At 39.6% G+C, this 20699-nt stretch overlaps 1 protein-coding gene across 1 annotated transcript in view; it reads right to left on the reverse strand.

The window, feature by feature from the left end:
- The window catches only part of GMDS (GDP-mannose 4,6-dehydratase), a 686242-nt gene that overhangs the window by 303998 nt on the left and 361545 nt on the right, over positions 1-20699 (reverse strand). The window lies entirely within an intron of this gene.

Consider the following 20699-nt stretch of genomic DNA (forward strand, 5'->3'; position numbering starts at 1 on the left):
AGAAAATGCTAGGGCCATTCCAGGAAATGATGAGGAAAAGCAGGAGTTTTAGTAAGTTTACTATAAAATATATTAATTTCAAAGCCAAAAAGCCATCTCCAAAGGCTTCAGTAGAACCTTAGCACAGACTATTGTGTAAACATGACCTAACCTTTATTGAAAACAGCATCAGCTGGGACCTGGCAGTGGTGGGAAGCTGAGAAAAGAGAATAATCACCTGTGACAGGATGCCCTATGGTTAGTTCAGAGCAGGGGTGGGCAAACTTTTTGACTCGAGGGCCACAATGGGTTCTTAAACTGGACTCAGAAGAAGGAGCTGCGGCCGTGTTTCCCGACGTTGCCATGTTAACACTGCTGCTGGTGAAGGAGCGGAGGGGAGAGCAAGAGAACCCTCCGCTCTTTCGGCTCCGCGGGCCGGATAGAACAGCCGAACGGGCCAGATCTGGCCCACGGGCCGTAGTTTGCCCACGGCTGGTTCAGAGAGTCCACATAGCCATCCACACATTTTAAGCTAATGTGGAAGGTTTAGGTCACTTTATTTATTAACTAGAGGCCCAGTGCACAAAATCGTGCATGGGTAGGGTCCCTAGGACTGGCTGGCAATACGGACCAGCCCGGGCCTTCCTTCCTCTGGCTGTCGGCAGCTGGCAGCCGGCCCTGCCCCCCACTCGAACCAGCCTTGGCCTGGCACTGCCCACCAGCCACCCCCAGTTCCCTGTTTCCCATCGGGTGATCAGGGCGCCACCTCCCACCCCTGGTTCCCCATTCCCCATCGGGTGATTGGGGCCTGACGGCGGGAGGGAGGAACCAGGAGGTTGGCCAGCCAGGGCCTTCTCTTCCCTGGCTGCCAGCAGGGCCACACCCCCTGCCCGCACCCACCTTGGCCTGGTGCTGCCCGCATCCGCCGCCTCCTACCCTGGGTTCTCTGTTCCCCATCAGGTGACTGGCACCTGCTAGCCAGAGGGAAGGCTGGCCGGCAGGCCCCGATTAGGTGATCGGGGTGGTCAGTGCGCATCATAGTGACCGGCCATTCCAGTCATTCCACCGTTCAGGTGCTGGGCTTTTATATATAGAGATGAACTGTCCCTGGGAAAGACAGCTCTGAGGAGCATGGAGCCCTATTTGTGCCCAAGTAGTAGCCCAAGTCCACTCAACAGTCAGGGCCTTCCACTGGGTGATGGGGGTGGGGGGTGACCTCCCCCTGTGGTATATAACATGGGGTGGATGACCACCCAAGTGGAGGCAGTTCCTGAGCAGATGCAGTAGATAACTGCTACAATTTAACAATCTGATACTTTTGTCATGTGGAGTCTGCTATGAGCACTGCCAACAATGCAAAAGGGAAAAACTGTCTGGCACTTTAGCACAAAGCACAGAGCAGCAGTCAAATCCATCTCTTTATAATAGCCCCCTCAACTTTAAATGCTAAGCATGTATTATCATTAAAAATATGTTTATAAAGAATCCATGCTAGTATAATGTCAAATTTCATAAATCACAGTGTTTTAAAAATAACATATACTGAAGTATGATATACAAATAAAAAAGCACATATTAAAAAAGTACACATATTATAAACATGGCTAGATGTATTTCCAGAAACTAATCATGAAGTTTTATGGTCAACTCCTAACAATCTTTAAAATTATGTGACAAAATGAGACAACAGTGGAAAGAAAAAAACAGTAGCTGAAGAGGTAATTTTTTAAAATTTTCTTTTTAGTTCTGGCTGTACAACACTGGATAAATCATTGATTTCTTTGGTGTTCATTTCCAGGTCTAATTGGAGTGGACAATTTTTAAGTGTACTTTCCAGTCTAAAATGTTATCCAGTGAAATGTAGGCTGCCTAACTTCAAGAAAATGCTTCTGGATGATATCACTTGGAGAGTGCTTCAGACGACTCATTTAGGCCAATATGCTATAATAACACACTGCTAAACTAGAAAGAAAGTTAGGTTATGCTGGAACCTTTTTTCCTCGCTCGGCCATTTCCCTCACCTTATGTGCTTATTACTGGGCTAGACACTGAAGAAACTAAATGAAACAACATACTTGCCCTTGAGGAATTTGTAATCTGTCTGGATAGACAGACACATAAACAACCAAGTAATAAATCATTACTATGGAGGCTGCATGAACAGAGAAGCTAAATTGAGGAGGAGGCTTGTTGTGGGTGCTGAGAAGATTACAGTCCAAAGATAAGAGTACAATTTTATTTAATGATGAAAACTGAAGAAATGTAAAAGAATAGCCTATTGGTTTGGAAAATTGGGTGGGGTGGGGAGGAGGTTTCTTTACAATATCACATGCTATGTCATATAACAATTGCCAGTGGGCTCAAAGTGTATAATTAAAATCTGTGTACTGAGAGCTTAGTACAAGAGTATTTAAAATAGGCACTAGGAAAGGTTTGTTTTTCTAAATCTCTCAATTCTTATAACCCAGCCTTCATGATACGTGGACCTGGTCTTCCACCATTATACAGTATTAGTAAAATTTAAGTACAGAATAAAAAGCATCAATAAACAGAAAAGTTACTTATGGACTAAGCAATAAAGCATGAAATAGCAATCTTTCTGAGACATCAATTATCTGAACTAATAAAAATTTAAGTGTGAGGTAAATTATTTTTTTTCCAGATAACCTACTAAATAAGTAAAGGGTCCTTGAGGAAGGCCTTTGAAAAACCAATATCATATTGCTAGGTCCTTAAGAACTCTAACTGATCTACTAGTCCTAAGTAATCTCAATAGAAATATGTAACTTCATCATCTGGAAAATAGCTGTTATTTCTGAGAAATTGCATAGGTATGCTAAAAAGTCTATTTAAATTACTGCTTCAAATTATAGGGTAAAGAATACTAAGAAGTGCCCTGGCCGATATGACTTAGTTAGTTGTCATCCTATACACCAAAAGGTTGCAGATTAGACTCCTAGTCAGGGCACATACCTGGGTTGCAGGTTCAATCCCCAGTCGGGACCCATAAAGGAGGCACCGATCAATGTTTCTCTGTCACATAAATGTTTCTCTCACATTGATGTTTCTCTCTCTTTCTCTCTCCCTTCCTCTCTAAAATCAATAAAAAAACATATACCCAGGTAAAAATTTAAAAAAATTAAAAAATAAACTAAAAAGCTATATATGATCACTTACAATATTAAAAGAATTTAGTAGATTTAAAAAATTCTTATACCTGGATATGGTTATCTATTTAAATACCTGGGTAGAATAATAGATATAAAAAACAATCAGATTACTTCAGTTGAAACCAAAACTCAAAAATCTCTTTCATAGATATACTGTTTCATTACTCAAGTTCATAAAAAACAAAATTTTCAGGTCTAGAATGTAAACATCAATATAGCATTGTCAGGAAGTCTACCATTCTGGAAAAAGCTAAACTTTCCATTGATAAAAGTTCAATGTTAATATAAAGATATGCTATATAAAATAGCAAGCTCTCAGAAAGAACCTCATTTTTTTCCTTTTAAAGTATTCCAATTATTCACACCAATTATCTATTATAGATTGTACAGCAATCAAAAGATTCACTATGTTTTGCTTATGAAGCTTCTAAATAGCCGATTGTCAGATATCCAGTAAGGAAAGTATACATATTACCACAGGAAAAAGATTGTTGATGAATTATTAGTCTTTGATGGCGCCTTTTCTTTTCCCCAAATTTAGAATCAAATCACCACAGTGGTAAATATTAAGTTTAAAGGCCTACAAAAACATGGCAACTATATGTGGTTTAAAATGATATTATATCTTGTTTTCCATTTCAAATACAGTGCTTTGTTTGTACATATGGAAAGTTAGTTCATGTCGCATATTCTCTTCCACATGATCTGCGCAATGGTAATTTTAATCAAATGCCTGTTTTTGGGTGGTTATATGGAATCATGCAGAACTAAAGGAAGAATCCAGGGTAAAGAATCCAGGGTATATCCTAGTCCAAAAGCTATCCTGTCTAATGCAGCTTTCTGTGAATAAAACACCTTGAATATGTTTTATCTGCACAGCTTCTTTGGTCTAAAAAGTTAACAAGCTCAATGTGAGCTAGGCATTGATTTTATTACGATATATTTTACAATGAAACCTCCTTTACTTGGTTCATTTTCTTTTTTTGTCTCCTCAATTAAAAAAAAAAACGTTTGGGCTATTGTGTTTTCTGTCCATTTAAACATTGTACACACATCGCCTGATAGATAAAAATTTTTCTCGTTGCAAAGCTTGCTCTACTCCCTTCACACTAGATAAAGCCCCTCAAATGCACTGACGGGAGCCTGCCTCCTCCCCCTCTATGTCCTCCCAACCTTGGATGCCTTTCCTGTCCTCCTCCAACATATTCTTGGGTGGGCAGAAACCTGGGAGACACAGCCACTAGGCAGCCTGCTACTCTCCTGAAGCACATCTGGGCTTTATATCAGGCCTTTAATTAATCCTCAGTGAAAGCCAAGCTGTGACATTTTGACTGGGTAGGCTCCAGTCCCGGACAGGTCTTGATTTATTGCGACTGAGTCTCAACCAACATTGATTTATTTCAGCGCTGGGGAGGAGGGCAAGCACAGAACAGAAAAGCGCTGTTGAATGCAGAGCACGTGATGTCAGGACAGGACCTCCAGACTTCTGAGGGCGGCAGGACAAACGCTTCAGAGCCGCTCTGAGAAAACCATTTAAAAAAAAAAAAAAATCTAAGATTTAAATAACATAAAATTGTACAAAACTAAACAAACGTTATACTGGAGAGAGAATGGTTCCTGAACTACTTGGCTGACTGGAGCAAGGTGGGTAGCTGAAGCCTTAACTCTGGGGGCAGTTCCCAGGGGGCATCAGTGTTAATTGGAGCCTCATTTGCATGCAGGGAGCTGGGGTCTGGTCTGCCTTCTTTTCTAACTGGGAGGAAATCTCCCAGGATGTCTTCCTTCCTCAGCTGATTAAATAAGGTAGATTTTCCATGCTTATTTCTTTAGGCAGACAGAATAAGTCAAAAGAAGGGACAGTTATTTGATTAAAGAAAAATAAAAGAATTAGTCAACGTGACAGTGAACTAACTTGTCCCTGTCATTGGAAGGCTGTCAGCAATACCTTCTCCCGGCTGAGGCTTTGACATGGTGCTGCTACCTCCTTGTGCACAGCCACATCCAGACAGTGACCCCAGTGCCAGCAGAGGGTATGCAGGTGAAAGTCCAGTGATGCTTCTCCGCAGCTTCCCCTGAAGGACACAGTGCCCAGACAGAGAGCAGGAGCTTCTGCCACAGGGTCTGCAACTGCGAATAGAGCCCTCCTTCCTCTGGAGGGCAACAGCCTGAGTGCAGGGTTCTGCCCAGTGTCAGAAGGAGCACATGGGTGACAAAGGAGAACTGTCAAAAGTCAGTAGAGGCAAAGGTAAGCTCCCTGAAGAGAGAGGATGGTAGGAAAAATGGGTTCCACAAGAAAAGAGAAGGAGGGGATAAGGCCATCAAAGGCAGATAGAGGGGCCTGGAAGTGGGTGACACTAGTGCACGTGCTCCGGGTGAGCTGCCGAGCCGAGCCTCATTTCAGTGGCAAAATGGGGAGAGAAACACTCCTTCTGCAGGGCTGTTTCAGGAGCCAAGGAAACATGGGCAAAGCTCTCACCACATCAGACAGGGGGCCCTGGTGCTGAAGACACAGATGCGGAGATGGGGCACAGGAGAGAAGGTCTTCACATTCACATGTGTGGTACAGCACCGATGTACACTACAGGTATTGGTAAGTGACGATGGCCCTAAAGTAGGGGTGAGCCTTTTTCTGCCAAGGGCTATTTGGATATTCATCACATCATTCTCAGACCATACTTAAAATTATCCACTTAAAAATTAGCTTGGTCAAATATTTAATGAACTCACCCTAATGCCTTGGCAGGGCCAGACCAAATGATTTCCCCAGCCTTATATGGCCTGTGAACAGGACGCTCCCCACCCCTGCCCTAAAGGGTGTCCGTGAGCATGTGTGCAGGAGGCTCTGAGAGGACATGCCAGGGTCTGCAAGGGCCACCCATCCTACATAGAAAAGGACAGTACTCACTCCCTTTCTTCACAGAGCCACATGGAGAGCTGTTCCTAAAGACACAATAATCTATACCTACAGCGACTGCAAGACACTGTGACAAGGATTGGTATAACTGTCAGACTTAAGGTAAGTGACAAATAGCAATGCTAGGTAAGCAGCACCTTAAAGAAGTACACTGTCTATCAGTGCTGGCTTCATGACAACAAGCCATGCAGGGAAACCATCTGGTGAGTCTCCACTAATGGTTGATGGCCAGCTTTGAGGGGTGATGTATGAGAATTCAGCAGGAACTTCCAAGCATGGTGAGCCTTTCACTTTGAAATCCACAGAATCCCTGAGTTTCTTAGGTAAGACTTAGGCCACAGGATAACACTAATTTCTGTAAATTAAATGACCACAGTTAAAATCCTTTTGGTCACTGAAGCCAGCATATTTTAATTTGTATGGTCTTTTTTAAAACCTAAAGTCAAAGCTATTTAAATGCATCTATTCATTGATTTTGAAAATCAAACTTTTTATACTCTATGGCAGTGGTTCTCAACCTTCTGGACCTTTAAATACAGTTCCTCATGTTGTGACCCAACCATAAAATTATTTTCGTTGCTACTTCATAACTATAATGTTGCTACTGTTATGAATCGTAATGTAAATATCTGATATGCAGGATGGTCTTAGGTGACCCCTGTGAAAGGGTCGTTCGATTGCCAAAGGGGTCGCGACCCACACGTTGAGAACCACTGCTCTATGGTATTCTAGTTTCTCCAAGAGATTTTGAAGCTGTTGGGAGGTGGTAGAGGCTCAGGTGAGAGATGCTGTACACATACAAGTCCTGTTCGATGTAGATATCCTGGTCCTGCACACCAGGGGTCCCTGTAGCATCCTGGGCTGGGAGCAGGGGGAGAGTTCTGTCCTTGGGACACACAGGAAACCAGTAGGGCTGAAGAGGTCTGAAAAGAATGTTTCCTGTTTCCTGTGGGTCCAAGGCTACCTACAGCACAGGTTGCAAAGTCCTTCTCATTAGCCACTCATCAGCCCAATAAAACCTGACACAGCAGGAAGGGGCAGGGGAACTCCTGTAGGGCTCTCTCCATTCACAGCAGATCCAGATTCCTTGAGAATGTGGGAGTCAGGCAGGATGGCATGTGTCCCTCTGCCTGACCACAGAGTGTGAGTGCTTAGACACAAGGCAAAACCACTGGGTCACATGCTGCCAGAAGCCATCATTTTCTCTGTCAATCTGTGAACATGCAGAGGAGGTTGAGGGTAATATGTCCATACATCTGTACCTGCATGCTCACCTCTACCTTTATTTTCTGTTTTACCTATGTGGTTTCTCTCCCATTTGTCTGTTGGCTCCTAAGGGAAGATGATCATGTGTAGACTAGTGCACCTGTACATGTGCTTCTACATCCATGTGGGCATCTACACTAACACCAACTGCTCCCACACAAACTTATACGTGAGTTCTCACAAATCCATGTCCACACAGTCCTGTGTACCAACTTTCAAGTGGAATTTAAACAAACAAATAAAAACCAACCTGGCACAAAGCAACATATTGTGACCTATGAATAAAGGTCATTTTCTAAAGGTATTTTAAAGAGAAATTTTAAGAAATCAAAGATTGGATACCTGCTTTAGACCAGCACAGTGATAAAATGAGGGAAGTAATATGAACTTTCCTAGGAATTTTCTAACTTGAAAGGGGTCATTTAATTAAAATAGGCAAACCCTTTTCTTATAGAACACAGTGTATTTATGTTCCCAATGAACAGGCCAATAATTTTATGCAGCGAATGTCAGGGACTTGTTCACCATCGCCAGACCAGGTGGTCAGCACTCACAGGACAGACTTCTTCCCTGTAAGCCAGCTGGCCTCTTGCAAATAAACAAAATTTTAAATGAATATAGGGTTGTAAATAACAAGCTGTATGCCTATATTAGACATAAGAGCTGATCAATAAGTGAGCTATACCTTTTATTTTTCTTATATTTAAAAGTTCCACCCATGACTTCTCTTTGCCATGTAGTTTACAAGTATTGACCAGTTTTGCTCTGAATTTCTTTAGGTAAAAAATATGTATTAAAACAACAAACTTTCTTTGAGATGCATGCAATTTGGGCTATGAAATAAACTCAGTAAAGACTTCATCATTTTAATGTAATCATCTCAGCTAACAGAAATATCCAGAAAGGAGTGAAGAAGTCATAGAATGTTCAGCCCTATTTCTCTCTTCCTCTGATCACCACTCGGATCTACGACAGACCCTCGTAATCTCAAGCACGTGTTGTATGCTCCTGGGCTCAAAGATGACAATACAGACAGGGAGAAGTTTGAATTTTGCCATGGGCATTTCCTCACATGCAGGTGCACATGTGTGGGGATGATGTGTAGTATCCTGCTTCTCCATATTCATAAGTAATAAAGGTAAGAGCAGAAATTCAAGACTCAGGGGTCCTGGGTTAAAGTCCCAGATCTGTCCCAGACTAATGGCTGACCTAAAGACCATAATGACTGGCAATATAAATTGAACCATTAAGGATTTAAATGTTCCTCATTAACTTTTATTAGTCTAAATTTTTAACTTTTTCTCTTCCTCTTAAAATTAAAAAATAAGCATTCCCTTCAACTTTGCACACCTTCCAACAGCATTCAGGCTAAGCAGGGTCTTGGAGGGGTCACAGACTAGACTAGTAAGGGGAAAAACAGCATCCATAACTGAATGCCTGATGCAGTTTCTTTCAATGTCTCTATATCCTCCATAAAAACCAGTAAGTCAGGTTACACTTTTAAACTTATGAGAAGAATCAGAGATTTCACAGTCCTGTTATTTTAGTACTTATCATTCCTCACCACTAAAAAGCACCTAATGAAGATTTTGGGAAGGGCTCTTTCTTCTTTCAGTCCTTCCTACAGTGCTTAGGCAGTAGGTTAAGCACTTAAAATTTATTATTGTAACATTTGTTAAATGTAGTGCCTACACATTAATCAACAGGATACCTACAAAAAAAGAAAAACAGCTGCCATGGAGTCTTCCTACCCCATAGCTTCCCTGTGCATCTGATTTGCCATGTGATTGATGATGTGCATGGAAGGAGGCAAGAGGTGGGGGCACAGAACAAATGTTCCAAAACAACCTTGATTTGTTTTTGTTTCTAAAATGATGTTACATTAAAAAGTAGCATTTTAGAAATAGAATGTAAGGGCACATTTGGTTGGAAATTTTTCAAAATTTCTGTAATGTTATAAAAATGCAGAATTTCACCTCTTCATACACATTCCTTTGTGGAACAACAGCCAATGCCCAGGTGATCTCCGAGGGCACGGAAAGGCCAAGGCAGCATCACAAACCACCTGTTAAAATCAGATGCCCTACTGCCTCAGACAATTTGGCTCAATGGTAAGAGCATAGGCCCTCAGACTGAAGAGTTGTGGGTTCATTTCCAATCAAGGGCATGTACTTCGGTTGCAGGTTAGATCCCTGGCATAGGTCAGGGTGTGTGTGGGAGGCAACCAACCAATGTGTCTCTCACATTGATGTTTTTCTCTCTCTGTATCTCCCCCTCCCTTCCACTCTCTCTATAAATCAATGGGAAAAATATCCTCAGGTGAGGATTAATAAAAAGAACATCAAAGCAGGCGAACCTGACCTTCGTCACACAAGGTAGGAACTGAGCACAGAGAGCCTTCGGTTACAAAATTTGCTTACTTGATTATTTATTGTCAATTTCATCCTCTACTGTTAATTGTTATCTGATTGTGTAAGAAAATGAATTATTATATATGCACAATGGAATATTATTCAGCCATAAAAAGAAGGAAATCTTGCCATTTGCAACATCAGTGGACCTTGACGACATTATGCTAAGAGAAATAAGTGAGACAGAAAGACAGACACTGTATGTTCTCTCATGTGTAGAATCTAAAACAATAACCCCTTTCCCTAGCTCCCAGATACAGAATACAGACTGGTGGTTGCAGAAGGAGGGAGGGAGTGAAGGGTGGATGAAATAGGTGAAAGTGATCAAAAGGTACAAACTTCCTGTTATAAAATAAAAAGGTTCTGGGATATGATGTACAGCATGGTGGCCATAATAAATAAAACTGTACTGTACAATTTTATTGTACTGTCCTGAAAGTTTCTAAGAGAATAAATCTTAAAAGTTCTCATCACAAGAAAAACATTTGGTGACTATTTATGGTGATGGATGCTAACTAGACTTATTGTGGTGGCCATTCTGCAATATACAGTATACAACTGTCAAGTATTATGCCATACACATGAAACTGTATCTCAATTTAAAAAAAATAAAAGAAAAACTAGTTATTTCAAATCAACTCTTTAAAAAAATGTGTATTGTAAATATGTTATGATTATTTTCTCAGTCACCTCAGCTTGCTGGCATGCAAAATTGGTAGCCCAGGATCTAACAGATATTTTTAAAGCAACTTTTCTTTATCAAAGAATTAAATGCTGTAATTCTTTTTAAAAGCCTAAATTCCAGTTAGAGGAAAAATTTCTATGTCAAAAGTGACAATAATATGCATTTTTTTCACCTTGGAAACCTTAGACTTGAAAGCAGCCCACAGTGTAACTTTTCCATGACTCCCGCTGAATTCTGAGACCACCAGTGTAACAGCACCACTCAGAAAACCGCACGCCTGGCCCTGCTGGAGCACAGACTGGCTGAGGAGCAGGCAACAGGCCAGATGGTTCTGCTGAGGGAAGCACTTTTTTTTTTTTTTTTATAAAACCAAAAAAAGCCCTAATAGGTCAAACACAAAAATGTAGATATCGTAAAATGGAAAGCTAACAGGGAGAGTTGTATAAATGAGACAAGCATAATTTTGCACTGTTTGCATCCATACCAGTAAATGGGTGTAGGGAAAAAAGGAAGACAAAACAAAACAGTAGATTTCTACTGGATCTGAACGATTTTCCCGATAGGGAGAAGAGCTATTAGCAATCCTTAAATAGTCACAGAGGCAACATTTTGGAAACCAATAATAGCACATGATTTATGTAAAACAGAGCACCTATGAGTTATCCTAAAAACTTTAAAAAAATGAATCTTTAAATACAGAGTCCAAAGTAACTATAGCCACTCTGAGTTCTTGTACATCCAATTAATGTGTTTGTCCACAGTGCAAACGTGGGTGGGACAGTGTATGGTGAGTTAGGAAAGATACTACTGAAATGCTTAACTAAGCCAATCCAATTCCTTTGAGCTTCACTAGACTTCTAACATCCAGAGCCCTATATCATGCGTAATTAAACAAGCAAACCGGTAATTCATTAGGGCTAATTTAATAGATGACTCATTGGCCTGGACAATGATTCTTTGGTTCCCAAAGGCAGATAGTTAACTACATGAAACTCAGCTGCCACTGACAAAGGCAGTGGAATTCAAATCACCTGCACCACTTCTTCAAGCTTCTTCAGTTTTTATGAAGATAAGGATCAAATGAGATTATGTGTGTATTAAAGCTGTACTTCCTGTACAGAGTTGGTATCTTTCTCAAATTATATGATTGTACAGCTATTAAAACTTCAGAGGAAGTTTTCTACTTAGGATGTAGACCTGGCCTTTTAACTTCTGGCTCTTCAAATGTTTTACAGCTTCTTTCTAATTCAATTTCTCACACTTATGTTCTTTGTTTCACCAGATGAGTAGAGATTCTAGAACAGTGATGGCGAACCTATGACACGTGTGTCAGAGGTGACACGCGCACTCATTTTTTGGTTGATTTTTCTTTGTTAAATGGCATTTAAATATATAAAATAAATATCAAAAATATAAATCTTTGTTTTACTATGGTTGTAGACATCAAAAAATTTCTATATGTGACATGGCACCAGAGTTAAGTTAGGGTTTTTCAAAATGCTGACACACCGAGCTCAAAAGGTTTGCCATCACTGTTCTAGAGGGTCATTAGTAAAAATGCTAGTTTATTTGTAATTCCTAGTGAGGGGTAAAAAAAGGCTTTAAAATCTTACAGGAATGACTAAATATACCAACAATCAATCCAGGCGCTTTGTGCTGTATCCCAGGAGGGCCTGCGTGGAATAGTAAGTAGGCAGGGCTGGAACCACTGTTCACTGTGAGGCCAGGACTTTGGGCTTCTCTTTTCAAAGCTGGCTTTTTCATATGGGAAATGCAAATATTAATTTCTGCTCTCCTAGCCAGAGTCCGAAATAGGTTGGGAGAATCAAATCCAAAGATGTAAATGACAAAGCAAACACAAATACAAGAGGATAACCTTTAATGCTTTAAAAGGAGGTCTGATCAAAGCTTTGTATTTTGTTTTCAAACTGCACATTTAAGATCCAATGAAAATCAGCAAGTAGTTCTGAACCTAAAAGAGGCACTATGAGAAAAAACACAGGAAACTATGAAGCCCCCTATTCTGATCTTTTGCCTTTGCACTGATGAAAAGGAGGGAGGTGCAGTGGCCACATCCAGATGAGTATTTGTATTGTGTGGATGCAGTGATGAAATGACTAAGAGGCAAGGGCCATTGTCACCTTCTAGGAATGCAATCTGCCTCCCCTAGGCTCCACCCAGGTAACCACACACCACCCTGGGGCTGATGCACAGCACTCCACTTCAGAGTTAGAGCGGGGGCAGCCTAGGAACAGGGATCTGTGCTGGGGACCTGTGGGTACTAGGCAGCAAGGAAGGAATGAAATGGCACACACAGAACCCAATGATCCTGCAGTGTTTCTTTTTCATTCTCACTGTGCAGTTTGCATAGATTTTCTACAGCTACTACCAAATAGCTCTAGGAATCTTTAAGTTCACTTTTACATGTAATTAAGAAAAACACGCCATTACTATTAGAAAATGACCAGCTCCTAATGTGTGTGCGTGTGTGTGTGTGTGTGTGTTTGGCAGCAGGGAGATACGGACTGGGAGGAGGATGGAGAAGTGGGAAGACATGGTTGAGTGAAAGTTTTCCAGAATGATAAATCTGTGATGGAAATCTCTATCTAGAAGAATCCTCTATCAAAGAAGACTCTGGAAGACTGAGAAGAAGTGATGATCACACAAATAAGAGGTTTCTGAATGTGAAGATGGCAATATTACCAGTATAAGTCATACTGAGGGACATTTGATCTTGGAAATTAATGTTAGTTTTGTGATTTTAAAATGTTTATTTTATATATCAGGGCAAGTGTATCATTCTTTCTATTTTTTTCCCATGTGCTCGGTTAGCTTCCTGTAAAAAATAGGAATAAAGTCTACTCACAGTAGAATCTAGAGATATGGGTAACTTACCACAGCATGAAAATATAATGGCACTTTTCAGTTTTCCTTTGTGGGCTGCATGCAACAAGAGAGAACAATGCTTGAAAACATGTTGCTGCAATCAAGTCAATCCATCACAACTAATACCAAAATCAGTAAGATCATATTCAGTGGGAAATGTCTTAGGTAAGAAAACAATCTTTTGATGGCAAGAGCAACAAAACACATTTCATATATACATATTCATTTTTAAAAATGTTATAAGGAAATGCTCAGATAAGGAGACTCCATTCAATGTAAGTGTTTATTGGGCTTACGGAGCATTCTATTTGGAAAAGGTTTTTTCTTTGTTGCTTTGGATGCAAAGGCAAAATTAACACATGTTTGTATTAAAGGGGCCCTGGAGCCACACCTGGAACTTGGAGCCTGGGCTCCTGAGACAGCAGCAAGGAGCACTGGAGAGGTCTGAGAAAGTTACAGAGCCGGGCCCCAGGGCCAGGGCCCTGTGAGGACAAAAACACAGAATTTTAGTAAATGGTTTATTGCAACAAAGCACCGAGAAGTAGGATAATACCAAAAGGTACTTTAGAATGAACTTAAAAACAAGGATTTTGACGAGAGATAGATACTATTTTCTGGGTGTTCATAGGCATGGGTTAAATGAAAGTAAGAGAAAGACCACCTTGAATGCAAATACTTTTGTGTGTGTCCTTTTCAGAGTGCATTAGTGTAAAGATGAAGAATTTAATATTAAGGATATATAACTTCTACAGGCAAAATCATCATAAATTTAGGTGATGTCATATTTTACAGGAGGCAATTACATCTATATCAGACATAGAGTGTTGTTATTAAAGTTAAATAGCCAGTTTAGTTGGAGGTGGAATCGCATGGTACCCTCCAAATGTATATGAACAAGCATCAGCAACTAAGAGGAGAAAGAAGTTTCTTACACTGTTTCCAAGGACTTTTATTTCAGGAATGGAACCATGTTTTCTTAAGTACAAGCAGTCATTTACTGATCCACAACAGTGTGATGACATTTGGCATCAAAGGGAGTGAGTATAGGGTGGAGTACACACTTCTACCTTAATGTGGTTAATTGCCACCCATTAGAAAATAAATGCCATTTACACAAAATTTCTTAGTCCGCTTCCATAGGCATTATATCTACTGAACATGCAACTCCACTCTGTTCATTTTCATTGTCTTTCCACATACATGCACTTCATACCTTTGTCTAGACCACTTTTCCAACTTAATCTCAGATGCTCAGTTTCGTATTTTTAAAATTCAACTGAAAATATGATCTAAAAATGCACCCACCTCCATGTTTCTAAATTATCAGTGGATGGAAATTTGATGAATAGTCCATACCAGAAATATGGATGATGCTGGCTTCATTTATTAAAACAACATTTTAAACAGGTCCCTACAGTTTCTGGGAACTGAGGGTGTGAGCACTCCTGGATATGTGAGCACTCCTGGGTGTGATTACTCCTGGATATGAGCATTTCTGGGTGTGTGAGCACTCCTGGGGGAGGTGAGCACTCCTAGGGGAGGTGAGCACTCCTGAATATGAGTGTCCTGGGTGTGAGCACTCCTAGGGAGTGAGCACTTCTGGAGGGGTGAGCACTCTTCAGGGGGTGAGCACTCCTGGGGGCCTGAGTACTCCTGTGAACCCGCCCTGGCTAGAGTAAGTCAGGCACCATGACATTCTGCATTTCTGTTAAGTGAGGCCTTACTGAAGATTGGATTCTGGTACCATTAATACTTGAGAGAACTCAAACACATTAAGAAATCAAGCTGTTTTCCTGAATATGAAAAAGAGGTTTGTTGATGATGTTGCATTAAGCAAGCTTTTCCTTAAATAATATCTCAAACTGTTTAAATGGCATTCTTTACCTCCAGATCAGTGTGAATTAACAAAAGATATTAGATGTTAGCAGCAGATCACATGAAACTTGATGAGAAAGAAAGGATTGGGAAACACTGGTCAATTCTTCCCAGATCTGTCAACAGTCTCCTTCCCTGCTGCCAGAGGCTCCCACCTTTCCCTGTCTCTGTTATCAGCTGAGAACTAAGAGCTGTAATAAAGGTTAACTCATTTACAAGCCAACAGACAGAGAGACAGACACCTAACCACCCATTTTCCTCACACACCCTTTGTGTTGCTGCTTCATACAGCCAATGTAACAGCTTCAGAGAGATCTGATAGCTGTCTTACAGATACTTGTCTTCCCCTTGGAGCACATATGGTAGAAAGCGATAAGTGAGAGAAGCTTAAATTTCTGTCTCTGTGCAAAATGGAAAGTTACTCAGATCCCACTGCTAATATCCTTATTCCCCTTACTTCACTACAAATTAGTTATGAGTGTGGCTCAGGTATCAGGCGAGGGTTGGAGTTAGGGCCACATTCACCTCTATTGGCCATGGTTTTGGGTGAACATGTTATCTGAACACTCTAACCCTCAGTGCCTTCTTCCATAACATGAGGACATACTCTCTACCTTTCAGGATTGTTGTACGTATTATTATACGTACTTATAATGTATATAAAGTCCTTAGTAAAGTTTCTGGCATATAATAAATGCCCAATATTCAACATTTGACAATTATTATTTCTAGTAGTAGCTTTTTAAAAATTAATCTGTGTTCCCTGCCCTTCTGTCCCCCATAAAAAGAAATAAAGAAAAAAGAGAGAGAGAAAGAAAAAGGTGTCTGGGAGAAAGCAATATTAAAATTCAGATGATTCTCCATCCTCACCCAATGATCTGAGTGTCCCCTGACAGCCCCTGGACCATCACATCTCTTCAGGAGCACCTGCATGGTCAGCTGTTGGCAGTATGGCTTTTTACTGAGTGCTGGAAAGAGCTCAGACTTAGGTCACTTGATTACCTGCATATTCCAAGTGCAAGGGACCATCTTATTAGTGGGTAAAAGCTTAAAGGCACTTCCAGTCCAGTTCTTATAAGTATTTTCTGGCTCCAGTTGTGTTCCACCTAGTTTTATCATGGTGGGATCATGGTGGGGCCTTGCTAATCAAACTGCTACTGTTGATTTATTTAAACACATGGTGTCATTTCCCAGCTCTGTCCTGCTAAATGTTAATATTTATTTTTAATTAAAATGGTAGGAAGGTTAGATAAGTTTGAGAAAATTTCTATTAACCAGAGCAGGTGGTAGTGCAGATTCACATATCTTAAGTTTTGAGAAGTCAGTCTTGCAATAAAGACACATGCTTACCTTTGTGCAATATAGCATTTTGCAGGATTGCTTGGCTTTGGACAAAGTTTAGAAGACTGCCATTTGCAGCCACTAGAACAATGACCATGACTAGTACTCAATAGAAGATTCCCTGAAGGAACAGTGTCACTCAGGGAAGTTAGAGGTTCTCTGGTTTGCAGTTTTTGGGTGTTGCTCATGCAATACTGACCACATGAACGGGCGTGGATCTGGTATACAGCCCCCACTGTGTTTTTTTGAACATGTGGAATGAGGCAGGAATGAAAATAGGTTGTGTGCTATCACAATGATTTAAAAAGATAAAAATATTTTGAAAGTTTGAATTGCCAACTGACTATATCCCATAAAAATGCAAAATATTTATAACCTATGTTTGTGTAAATTGAGTATTTATAGGTCTACCACAGCAATTTTTAAATACTAATACTTGTTTCTCAAAATGCAACAAAAATGTTCATTATAGAAACTGGATGTTTATGGTAAAAGGCATTCAACTACTCTGTTTAAAATATTTATATTAAAATATTGGAAAAGATGTAACTGCATATCACTTGATTATTAAATACAATATAATTTAATATAGTTTTATATTCTTCATTTCAAATTAAAATACCTCTTATTCAAATATTTTAAAAATCATTTTGATCTAGGGAACAAGAGTATAAATGAATGTTGATGATTCTGACTCAGCAACAGGAAGTGGTTTTGCATAAATTGTTGCAAAAATGTTTACAAGGTGAAGGTAGATTCTAATCATGTAATGTACAGCACATTAATGCTAATTTTTTACAGGGCTGTTATTATGTCCTTTCCATAGATGTGCAAATTTAGATATAAAACCTGGCTAAGGTGAAGGAGCAAATTGCTGACAGCTAGGTCACCTCCACCCCGTGTCAAATGCTCTACTCTTAATCATGGAAATTCACTCATAAGTAACAAAGTGTAAGGTGCTTAATCTAAAGACACCAGTACAATTTGCCTGTGTGTAAAGAGAGGGAGACGCCATAAGAGCTGCTGGACTTGTGCTCGCCAAGGCGGCCTGCTCAAAGCTGATTACAGTGCCAGAATGCAGATATGTGGTAAGCAAACAATGCTTCTCTTTTTTTATTCTTAGGCTTTTTAATTTTAATTTTAGCAACATTTTACTACATTTAAAAATGCAAGGGATGGTATTATTTCTTAAAATGGAGATAGCAAACTATGAATTCTTACTTAATGATAGCTTTTAGAAATCAAGAATCCATCGATGAGAACCATAAAAATGCATCAACATGTGTCACTGTCAGAAACCCAAGGAGATCATTAATACAAAAAACTCACTTGTATTGTGGGACAAATCAGGTCTTGATTGCCAATGAGAGCAACTTAATTTTGTATATGTCTCTCTGTAAAATTTGACAATGTTTTACTTTACCAAAGGACCAGAACATCTTGCTCTTAAATTTGGCTTCTGGGTATGCTGTATTGACACAATCTTGTCAAGGAATCTTCAAATGGCATCATTTGGGAAGACCTTTTTGAAGTCTTTGAGCCTAAATATTTATAAAATACTTTTATTTCAAATGAATATAGATGTGGGCCCTTTGTACCCAAGTTTGAGCTACACCCAGGAGCAGTGGTAGCCTCTGCATTTTGGGAGTCAAATAAGAGCAGAATCCTTCTTCCAGATCCACTAAGCTCACAACAGATTTTCTCATTACTTATGTATTTATTTAACAGTCTCAGGCAATTTTTTTGTAGATAGTTTAGCCTATTTTAAAAATGTCACTTCTTTTGTTTCCCGATTTAGAAATTTTATACATATTCATTTCACATATATGGAAAATATACAAGTATAAGGAAAACAATAAACATAACTGGTAATAAGCATTCTTAACATTTTGATGTTTCTCTATCAAAATATATTTCCAAGTTCCATACAACCTTTTTCTTTACCCCAGTGCAAAAGTATAAAATAAAATAGAATGAAACTTGACCTATTTGGTTCCTGAATTTAGAGAACCAGAGTTTAAATAAAGAGGGATGCCAATAAAGTCTTCTATGTAACCCAAAGTATAGTAAGGTAGTTAGAAGGCTACACATCCAAATGCTATTATTAAAGAAATATGTATTTATTTTTACAAAATCTACCCATATTTATACATAGGTAAGGCCATATAGGTTAAACAAAAGAGATTTTCAACTTCTGCTAACATCTCCTTTCTCCACTTTCTTATACTTTCTGAAAGTGTGGTCTTATTATGTATTTTTTAATGTAATGCTCTTAAAATATATCTGACTAATGTCATAAAATGCTTCTTTGTAATTACAGTTCAGAAAAACATATTTTAATGTAAATATTAAATATTAAACATATTTAATGTTGTGCTATTCAAAATTTAATATCAGAACTAGTTTTTTTTTGGTCCACAATATAAATCAGTAATAGGTGTTCAAATACACATTTTTAATTGTTATAAAAAAAGATAGTCACAAATGCGAAGCTAACCTCTGTGTTAGCCAGTGAACTACTTGTTTGCTTTCTTTTATATGTTCAGTTTCTCTCTGAATTGCATCAATGAACAAAGAAGTCAGATCCGGTTTCCCAGAGACGAATCATTAAGGACAGAAATAGTCTCCTGAGCACAGGAAATCTGTATGCACCTGAACAAGGACAACTGGGCTCCAGGGGAAATAAAAATGTCACTACCATGCTCATTCAGGTCTGGCCACAGAACCACCGGCGATATCTAAAAGCATACTAGTTAGGGAAAGATAAAATGTTTGTTCAAAGAAAAATCACACTCCTTACATATGTAACTCAACCCAAAATTTAATGTGCAGTATATAAATCGTAGGAGCGAATATTTAAATTTCCCTTTATCTATATCCATTATTCTGCAGTAGCATCTTCAACATCTCTCTGTGTCTCTCTTTATGTAACGGACAAAGTACAATGGCAAGCAAAGTTAGTTTATTGCTCTATACACTTTAAGACGGGGGTCCTCAAACTTTTTAAACAGGGGGCCAGTTCACTGTCCCTCAGACCTTTGGAGGGCCGGACTATAGTTTAAAAAAAAAAAAAAAAACTATGAACAAATTCCTATGCACACTGCACATATCTTATTTTGAAGTAAAAAAACAAAATGGGAACAAATACAATATTTGTATTTGCATGTGGCCCGCGGGCCGTAGTTTGAGGACCCCTGCTTTAAGAAGTGGATAGAGCAATAAACAAGACTCCTAAGCAGCAGAAACCAAAAGCTCTATAAGAATATTACTCTTAGAGTAATTTAGTAGAACAATGTTAATCTGAATGCCTTAGATTATACAAATTGAAATTAGGAGTATTTCTTGAACATCTGAGAATTAGTAATAATGCCATTGTAATAACCTGGTTATTATTTAACAAGAAAGGATGAAAGGGAAGACTGGATATAGGTGTGCCATTTATACAGCTTTGCCAAAAAGATGCATTTAACATTATCCAAGTCAGTTCCCTGATGATGGATGGGGGAAGGGGATGGACAAAGACAGTTTCAGTGGTTTTCAACCTTCCTAAAGTCGCGACCCTTTAATACAGTTCCTCATGTTGTGGTGACCCCCAACCATAAAATTATTTTCGTTGCTACTTCATAACTGTAATTTTGCTACTGTTATGAATCGTAATGTAAATATCTGATATGCAGGATGTATTTAGGCGTCCCCTGTGAAAGGGTCGCTTGACCTCCAAAGGGGTCGCAACCCACAGGTTGAGAACCTCTGGTTTAGATGAATGCCCAGTAAGGTCTGAGTAATGTGGGAAGGTGCTTGTCTGCCAATCACACCTGAAAGCAAGTCAGTGGCCAAGATGTGTGAGGCCACTGCAAGCACAGGAAACTTGAATATTTAAAGCTTCCAACCAAAAGAAGTTCCCTTTCTTTCTTCTCCCTTAGGCACACCTGATTCCTGACTCTCCTGTGGCAGGGGGATGCTTTCCCCTGTGCCCACATAGTGCATGGCCTTGTTGGACTCCACACATGGACTAATAGACTTTAATTAGCTTGGATACTGAGCCACACCCGGCTGAAACATGGAATAGAAGCTCTGGACACTGGCCTTTTTTGGCTCTGCTGGAACCCCAGCTGCACCTTTTCCAGGACTGGCTTAGGGGTGGGGGACTTAGGAACCAGAAAAATTCAACT

Source organism: Myotis nattereri (genome assembly GCF_964212035.1).
Source record: "Myotis nattereri genome assembly, chromosome: 3".
NCBI lineage: Eukaryota > Metazoa > Chordata > Mammalia > Chiroptera > Vespertilionidae > Myotis > Myotis nattereri.